This window comes from Scaptodrosophila lebanonensis, unplaced genomic scaffold, assembly GCF_003285725.1.
Source record: "Scaptodrosophila lebanonensis strain 11010-0011.00,11010-0021.00 unplaced genomic scaffold, SlebRS2 tig00000197-arrow-arrow-pilon, whole genome shotgun sequence".
Classification (NCBI taxonomy): domain Eukaryota; kingdom Metazoa; phylum Arthropoda; class Insecta; order Diptera; family Drosophilidae; genus Scaptodrosophila; species Scaptodrosophila lebanonensis.
In genome coordinates this window covers 1-6,894 of record NW_022060610.1, presented here as the reverse complement: position 1 = coordinate 6,894, position 6,894 = coordinate 1, and positions in this window count along the sequence as shown.

The following is a 6,894-nucleotide window of genomic DNA, read 5'->3' as shown; positions in this document are numbered from 1 at the left end:
TATGTACAGAGTATTTCAAAGTCGGGACACCCGACTTTAGCTTTTTTACTTGTTATACTCTGTACATGAAATGTACAAGAGTATATTAGGTTTGCGAAAGCTGAAAAATGTAACAGGCAGAAGGAGGCGTGGCAGACCCCACAAAGTATATATATTCTTGATCAGCGTGACAAGACGAGTCGATCTAGCCCTGTCTGTCTGTCTGTCCGTCTGTCCGTCCGTATGAACACCTGGATCTCAGAGACTATAAGAGATAGAGACACCAAATTTTGCACAAAGATGCGTTATGTGTGTATTCTATACGAGTTTGTTTTATTTCTTTGATTTTTCTCCCCACTTCACCCCTATGGGGGTTTTCCCGATTTTCTATTCGTATATTCGCCTATATCTCGGAGACTATAAGACCTAGGAACACCAAATTTTAGTCCCAGATGCCTTATGTGAATACGCAGAAAATGTATATTTTGGAATTTCCCTCCTTCCCCCCTCTACCACGCAAAGCGTAACTCCCGTAATTCTTGGAACTTCGAACTAAAATTTTGGAAATATCCCCAGTTGGTTATTATGTTTCCGTATGATAGACCGATTTAACGAGAAGTTATAGCCATAAATATATTTGCTGCTGCAGCGCTGCTCAAGCGCTGCCCGTGGCTGTTGTTGATGCTGGTGCTTTGGTTGACTGCACACATGATTACACAGACACGAATAGATGCGCATAGGCATACATACACTCACACAGACGCAATTGCTATGTAAATGTGCAGTTATAAGCCCTTTACGTGAGTTCGAATACCGAGAGAGGTAAAATCGATCAAATTTTTTTTCGGGACATCCGACTTTAGCTTTTTACTTGTTATTTATTTAAAAGAACTAAATTTATACACTTCACCTTATATATATACAAGATGCGTTCCTAAGTAAACAGGACCTTTTAAATCTAGCGCGTTTGAGTGTTTGTATGTCTATGCGTGTCTATTTGTGTCTGTGTGAGAATGTTTGCAGTCAACCAACAGGCAGGCACCAACATCAACAACAGCTGCGGGCAGCGCTTGGGCAGCAATTTTATTTATGGCTATAACTTCTTGTTAAATCGGTTTATCATAATGAAACCAAGTGGAGGTGTTTGCAAAATTTGTGGGGTTTGTCACGCCTCCTTCTGCCTGTTACATTTTTCAGCTTCCGCAAACCTAATATACTCTTGTACATTTCATGTACCACTATAATAAAGTATGTTATTAATAAATACCTAATCAATTTAAAAAGAATTAAATAAATTTTAAAAATTAAATAAATTTAAAAATTAAAATAAATTTAAAATATAAATAAATAAATAATTAAATTATACAAATCCTAATTCTCCTGCAAACTAACTAAAATTCCACTATGATGGCTATAAACCATTTCATAAGTGCGCGCCGTGGCTCTGCGATGTGAAATATTTGAACACATCCAATCAATATGTATATCACTATTGGTCGTAGACGTGTTCAAATCTAACAAAAATAGAAAACTATGTCTACCAAAAAAATAAAATATACTCCTACTGCACCCTGATAGAGACCGTAGGCAAATATTAAAATCTTCTAACACTAATGAATTATCTAAACAAGGAAACTTGCGAAATAAATCCTAAAACTCTGTTTTAAAATGTTGCAGGGGATATGTTGGGCTTTTATAAACTACTAATAACCCTAAAGACCTATACTTTAACAAGGCATACTCAAATACTGCAGAACGCACATTTTTGGAATTAGTAAAGTACCGACCAATGGAGCAAAAACTAACATTCTCAAATATTTCATTGCTAACGAATACCAGAATGCATCTTTTAGTCGGGGTCTAAAGTTACTTGCGGACAATCTAGGCGCACTTCACTGGTGAAGCCAGGAATTTTATATGTTTCGTTTCAACGAAACGATATGCATGGGCACGTAAATTTATCATATTCAATAACATAACGATCTTTTGACAAAACACCGGTTACCAAAAAGGGACCCTTGTATCGTGGTTCCAACTTCCGTGATATACCAGTACTAACAGATTCATTATCTGCCAATACTACATCTCCTACGTTGTAGACTTTCGGATCTGAATGTTGCAAGTCGTAACGCCGTTTAGCTTCTGGACGACAGCCATTAATTCGATCTGCGGTGTTTAAACATAGTTTCTGCATCTCATCGTCACTGACCAGACTGCTTGTCTCCTGAAGCGCTTGGATAAGTTTGTTTTGAAGTTTGTTTGAAGTTCAAATGGTGTACGTCCGGTCGATTTGTTGACTAACGTGTTGATACTCCATTGGATTTGACGCAACTTGTCGTCCCATCGCTTGTCGTTATCTGTTGACGGTAAGAGCATAAAAGAATTATTCGGTTAGCCCGCTCGACGTGGCCATTTGCTCGAGGAGTACGGACGGCAGTTCCAAATTCTTTTGCGGTGAAAGCAGTACCACGGTCTGATACTATTCGGTTTGGCATTCCCACATAGCTAGTTAGTTCAAGAAGAGTGTCGATAACGTGTTTGGTTGCTGTACTTTTGACTGGTCGTATGAGAGTAAATTTGGTTAAGGCATCGACGATAACAAAAATATGTTCATTCTGCTTTGAGCTTTTGCGAAACGGTCCTAAATGATCCACATGTATTGTTGAAAATGGTGTTGGATCGACATCATCGTAATGGTACTGGCCTTCTTGCTGTCCACCAGGTTTCTTGTTGAACGCGCATCCTATACAAGACTGTATGTATCCTTTAACATAATTTCGCATGCGTGGAAACCAAAATAAATTTCCAATCCGTTGAATTGTTTTATCCACAGCCATATGCCCAGCTTTGTCGTGGCACTCGTTTAGATTGTGGAATCGTAGCTGTTTGGGCATAACCCATAGATGTTTTCCATTGATTTTTCGATATAATCGATCACGTCCGACGACATATTCAGCATTCTCGGTTTCCTTCTTACTTTGCAAATCATTCAAAATGCGTTGGATATCTTTATTCTGCAGCTGAATTTCGAATAACCAGTCTGCTTCCTCAACGATCGTTCAGAGATTTTCAAATCCGCTGTGTCCATTTCGCAGGCGCGTTCATATGGGGTACGGCTTAGCGCATCGATGTGTTGCAATCGGGAACCAGCTAGTGTACAACTTCGATGTCGTAATCTTGAATACGCAGCCACCAACGAGCTACTCTTCCAAGAAGCTCAGGTTTCTTGCCGTATTTGTAATACTTGAATCTCTCTCTTCAAGTTTATAGCTATGAAACTTTCGTTTATCATCGGTGTTAGATCGACTGAAATAAGCAATTCGTTTTGATTCAGTTTCTTCGTACTGCAGCAGTATTTCGGCAAGACCACTGGAACTCGCATTTGTGTGAAGCTCATGTTCCGCTTCGAGACGATAAGTTACTAAGATCGGTTTGGATACAAGTTTTTGTTTCAATTTATTAAACGCTTCGTTTTGAGCCTCTTCCTATTGAAACTCCTGATTTTTACGCAATAATATACGCAATGGCTCTGAAATGATAGCATATCCAGGGACAAACTTGCGAAAATATCCACTGACACCAAGGAATCTTCGGATTTAGGTAACATTTTTCGGTTCGGTTTCGGACCGCGGGTGCGTTCTTCAACCGAAACGGTAGGCGCTTAAATTGGAAAAGACCATCAGTTGTAATGAAAGCAGTAAACTTACGACTTTCAGGCAAAACTTCAATTTGGTAGTATCCACTCGAGCGAGGAGAAGTACTTGAATCTACCAGCTTCTTGTAAGCGTTCTTCGATATTAGGAACGGGGAAGGTTTCCTTCGTGATTAACTTGTTTACGTGTCGATAATCGACACAAAGACGGTCACCTCCATTTTTCTTTTTAATCCGAACCACAGGGCTTGTATTTTCTGATGTCGATTTTTCGATTATATCTCGGCTCAGCAGTTCATCCACTATCTTGTTGACAATTTCTCTCTTTGGCTCTGGTATACGGTACGGAGAGCACGATACAATGCGATTATTCTCGACTTCAATGCTTGCTGTGACAATATTTGTTACTCCAATACCCTCAAAGCCGGTTGAGAATATATTAGCCTTCGACTTCAATAACGTTCTCATCTTATCTTTTCAATGCGGGTTGCTTAGGTTAGACAGAAGCTTTTCAAATTTATCTTTTCTTTCTATCTTTTTGGTTTCAAAATTAAGCTTATTAATTTTAAAATCTGAAACGATATTCGAGTTGACGAGGACATCTTGACCAATTAAGAAATCGTGCTGTATAAGATTGTCCTCTACAATGTAGAAGCCCACTTCTATGGTCATCATGTTGATTTCCAGGTTTACGATTCGTTCAATATACGGGTGCTACCACCAACTCCTTTAATTTGCAAACAGCATTTTTTTTTTTCGTTTATTCTTTTTGCAGCGGAGTTTTTGACAAGACTACATTGGCTACCAGTATCGATGAAAGCTGTAAACGGAACAGACTGGACAATAATAGACTTTGTAAATAAATAATCGTGATTCGTGATGCATCTGCCGCAGATTTACATCAGGTTGTTTACAATCGATATCATTCGGATGAACTCTATTTCAAGTGGCGCAACGTTTGCGTTTTTGAGGCAACGGACATTTGTTCGCCATATGACTCAAGTCATAACAATTGTAGCATCTTACAGGTGATTTTGGGATTTTCGCAGCGTTCTCAAATTTAGGATTAGTTTCCTCTCGTTTAATTTCTGTTTCGTGTTTAGTATCGTTTACCTTGCCTCGATTTACAAAATAGTTGTCGGTGGTCTCATGCATTTGCTTCATCGTTGTGAAATTTATGGGAGCTATACTCTGCTGTAACTCACGGTGCTTAAGTCCAGAACGAGCATATCTGATACAAGCTGCTTCGCTCAGTTTGTAAGATTTCCGGAAACAATATTCCTTCACCGTCTCCTTCGGATGTCGGACAGCGCTAGCCATCGCGTAATGGATCTCGGCTTCATCGGGATCTGATCCAAATTCGGATTTCAAAGCGTTAGCGAAACTTGGCCATGACGTATGCAAGTCTTGCAATGAATCCAACCACATTCGTGCGGCTCTTTTCAATCGCGTATATATAGCCAAAAATAGGAATTTGTCATCCCATTGGTAAGCGTCGTTTACGTTGTTGACACGATCTATGAATTGCTCAACGGTAATTCCTTCATCGTTCGTGGGATCAAATATGGGCAATGTGCCGGCGATCTCTTTAACGGAAGCATGACGTGTTACTAAATGTGAAGAAAGAGTAGTACTCACTGAATTTCTTAGTTGTCCTTCAAACGTATCTTGCGTAGATGCTTATGTTGCGGTAGAAATGGCTGGTACGTTTACGTTGTTGTAGGCCGGCGGCTCGTTTACATGTTGTGCTTTCAGAAGTTGTGCTACCATTTCCTGTAGCTGCTTCAAGTCGTTTTTAAGTTGTTTCTGAGTTTTCACCCATTTCGTTGGAAGATGCAACTTCGATTTCGTCTGACTCTTCGTGGTCACATAGGTGTTGAATTAATTGATCATTCGATCCGCTCGAATACAATTGGCGCTCTCGCAAAAGCGTCTTAAATACGTCGCATTTTAATTCGCTTTCATCTTGTTCATTTCTATTCGTTTTGGGTATACAAGGTCAACGTTTTATGTATAAGTTATACTTCTCGTTGATCATATGTTGGGTTGCACCACTATGTCGTTTACATCTGTGAAGTTTACACTATCACAGCTATGGTGTCTCAACTTTTCTGATTTATTTTTGTATTCTAGAGTGCCATTGTTCATATTCAATGTCACTCCTGCCCGCGTTATTAGGTCGAAACCTATAATGGCGTCTAAATCACCGAGCGTGTCTAGTAAAAAAAAATGGGGAGACCTGTCGAAAAATCTTCATCAGGCATTTACTTTCGATTCTAATGGAGCCATGCATTGAGCTTACAGTAAAAGGTCTATCGAAAGGAACTACATTGTTAAGCGCCTTTATGGGCTTCACATAGTTCTTTGTCGCCCCAGTGTCTATCAAAATTCTTTAGGTTCTTCCAGCCAACTGCCGTTTAATGAGCGGTAGCCTGGAGCGTTCACTAAAAAATTCACCAACTCACCGCCACATGTCGAGTAGCTATCGTCGTCTATATCATTGACCGCCGACGTGGCTGCGCTCTCATAACCGATCTCCTGACTGTCTGGAGCAATCTGCACAACATTGTTAAAACGCTGCCGCCTTGGACCTGTCATGCGCTCAGACGTGTTCTGCCGCTTCTGGGCTGACACACTATTGATCTGGGGCTTCCCAAACTCTGTGCGCTGTCTGAGCTTTGCAGTGGAATCAACTTTCATTGGCTCTGGGGCCTGTGCCTGCCGTTCCCTTCTAACCTGCTCTTGGCCAGAATTGTTGTGCTGACGTTTGACAAAATGACGGTTTTTCTCCTGACCTCTTTCGTCCCTGCCATTCTTTCCCTGCCTAAACTGCGAGCGGTTTTTACTGTACTCGGTCGCCTGAGCCTTTTCTTCGATGGCCTTGGCATACGAAGTCGAAAATATGCTCAGATCTAACCTCCCTGTTCAGCAAATCAGCGCTCTCACTGTCGTGAGACCTAACGATTTTATTGGTTACGAGAGTTAACTTTCGCTCGACCAAGTCGTAATACTCCTTCACCTTCAGGTCGCCCTGTCTCACCATTTCCAGCCCCTGTAGCAGTAGGCGCAATGACGTTCTATCGGCATATGTACAATCTAACCTCGCTATAATGACATCAAAATTGAACACAGTGTTGTGCGAAACGAGTGACGCCCTCGCAGGCCCTCCGATCTTATTCCTAATAATTGTTACTAACTAATAGTGTGTCCTGCTGCCGTTAAATGGCCTGAACAGCTCGTATGCGTCAGTCGCTGACTGCCGC